Genomic DNA, 2,471 nt, shown 5'->3' on the forward strand with positions numbered 1-2,471 from the left:
GAAGGCCTCCCCGGATCCTTCCCTTCTCCAGGCTGCACCCCCCCAACTCTCTCAGCCTGTCCTCGCACGGGAGCTGCTCCAGCCTCGAACCATCTCCGTGGCTCCTCTGGCCCCGCTCCAGCAGCTCCGTGTCTGTCCCGTGCTGAGGAACCCAGAGCTGGGGTGATGCCCCAGGACACGGTTGGTTTCTGGGCTGCCAGCGCACACTGCCGGCTCATGTTGAGCTTCTCATCCACCAACACTCCCAAGTCTTCTCCCCAGGGCTGCTCTCCATCCATTCTCCTCCCAGCCTGTGTCTGTGCTGGGGGTTGCCCCGACCCACGTGCAGGACCTTGCATTTGCCCTTGTTGAATGTCATGAAGTTCACATGGGCCCACTTCTGCAGCTTGTCCAAATTCCTCTGGATGGCATGCTATCCTTCAGGCGTGCCAACCGCACCCCGGTGTCACCAGCAAACTTGCTGAGGGTGCACTCCATCCCGCTCTCCATGTCACCAACAAAGAAGTTAACAGCGGTTCCAATACCAACCCAGCACCGACTAAAGTGTTGTATTTTATAGCTAGAAGGAAGGTGGCACTGCCAGTCTGGCGAGGTGACCTGCCTGTGCCGCTCAGGCCATCCGGGCCGTCCGTGTACGCTTTGATCCGCAGGCACCACTCCCAATTAACTGCTGCAAAACAGAGGCTGTGCGTGCGCGCGTGGACTTCAAACGCTGCCTGCAGGTAGATAAAAGGGAGTGATAATCAGGCTTTATGTTATCAGTGTTAGCAGAAGTTTGCTGGAAAAATGTTTACCTATTAGTGTCGTCCTTATCAGCATATAAAGTCATTACATTTCTCCATATAAATGTCACTTGTAAGTTGCTTGTGTTGATATCATTTTTTGTACATGGCTGGAAAAACTTTAGCTGTACATCTAATAATTCCAAAGTGTATCTGCTGACGTTCATTCCTCAGGAGAAGAATATAGCCTACGTATTTTATTACAGGAAATATTGAAAAATCAATTAATTATTCACAAAGGAGAATGATGGCCAAAGACAAAACTGAGGGTCGTTGTGCATGGTCTATAATTAATTAACGAGAAGAGTCTAAAGTCATTGTTATGTGCCACTTTGAAAATCTATTTTTTGCTGTGTGTTCCATCCTTTTTATTTATTATCTATATGTACCACCAAGATTTGATTCATGCACCAGTTCCTTTATGACCATGGTTTTCATCGTTGCTAATAGTCTTAATCTTCCCTCCTATAATTGGGACTTGCGGTTCCCCAGCATTTGAGACAGTCAGGTTATAATTAGTATATATTAGCTGCTGTGGGGAAAGGAATTATTTGTTACCATTTCTCTTAGCTTGTAATCTTGAGTAAATAAATAACACAAACGAGCTGTGTGTTTGCAACAATAGTTGCCAAATTTATTTAGCTTAGTTGCTGCTGCTGAGTTTTAATTAGCATTTTTAAATCAAAGGCACGAAAAAAGTTGGCAAGCGTAGTTATTCATGGGGTGCTGCAGGTTATCTGTGCATCGCTCAGATCAAGTGCATTTATAATTTAGGCATAAATGAAAAATTACTCATTATCGATTACTCCGCCTCCACAAAGTCTTAGTTCTTAGGGAGATTTATGAAGGCATCATGGCTCTGTGCTAATGGGTTCCCATCAGGCTATCCCGTGGGATCGGGGAGGAGGCATGGCTCGACACAGAGTCGGTGTTTCCAGGACTTCCATGCCTTGATCTTCCACGTTCCCAAATCAGGGCTGTCCAAGTGGCAGCTTGCTCTTCTTGTCCATTACTCCTCTGTCTCAGTATGGTCGCCACGGGCTGACCATAAATCATAGATCACGGAATCATTCAGGCTGGAAAAGACCTCAAGGATCATCAAGTCCAACCATCAACCCAACACCACCCAACCCACTAACCCATGTCCCGAAGCACCTATCCCCCAAACATTCCTTGCAAGGTTTATCTTATTGCAATGGAGAAAAACATTTTTATCTCCTCCTGTTCCTTCACCTGCTGAAGTGGCTTGTCTGGATGTTCAGGCTGAGGGAGTTGTTATTTCAGCTATTTGAAAGAAAATGGCCATTCTGCCTGCAGAACATGGCCTGTTGGTTCAGAGTTGGTATGATCCCTGTTGCAAACCAGGTATGGTGTGGTTTACTCTGTCCCCACAGATACTTTGACCCCTTTAGCATTCAGATGAAACTACGAAGCATGGTCCCCAAGATGTAGCACAGGTCAGCTCCAGGCTGATGTGCTGTACGGGGGTAATTGCAGATTGTTGCATGTGGCCAATGGATTGACAACGCTTGAACTCACCTGGTAAATGCTGCTGTTCCCTCTTTGTTCTGGAAAACGACCTGCAATTCGTGACATGGCTGGGGTTAGGGGGATGATTTCACTAATTGCACTAAGCTCAATAGACGGTCAGATTGGGGCGGTGCTCCGCTTCATGATTTCATGGAAAGA

The 2,471-nt window shown here is 46.8% G+C and overlaps 1 protein-coding gene across 1 annotated transcript in view; it reads left to right on the forward strand.

Annotated features, from left to right (window-relative positions):
- Window positions 1-2,471, forward strand: part of TCERG1L (transcription elongation regulator 1-like) — a gene marked incomplete at both ends in the record, with an annotated part of 23,648 nt that overhangs the window by 12,268 nt on the left and 8,909 nt on the right. The gene's annotated exons all lie outside the window — the stretch shown is intronic.

This window comes from Pterocles gutturalis, unplaced genomic scaffold (assembly GCF_000699245.1).
Source record: "Pterocles gutturalis isolate BGI_N339 unplaced genomic scaffold, ASM69924v1 scaffold36289, whole genome shotgun sequence".
Lineage (NCBI taxonomy): Eukaryota > Metazoa > Chordata > Aves > Pterocliformes > Pteroclidae > Pterocles > Pterocles gutturalis.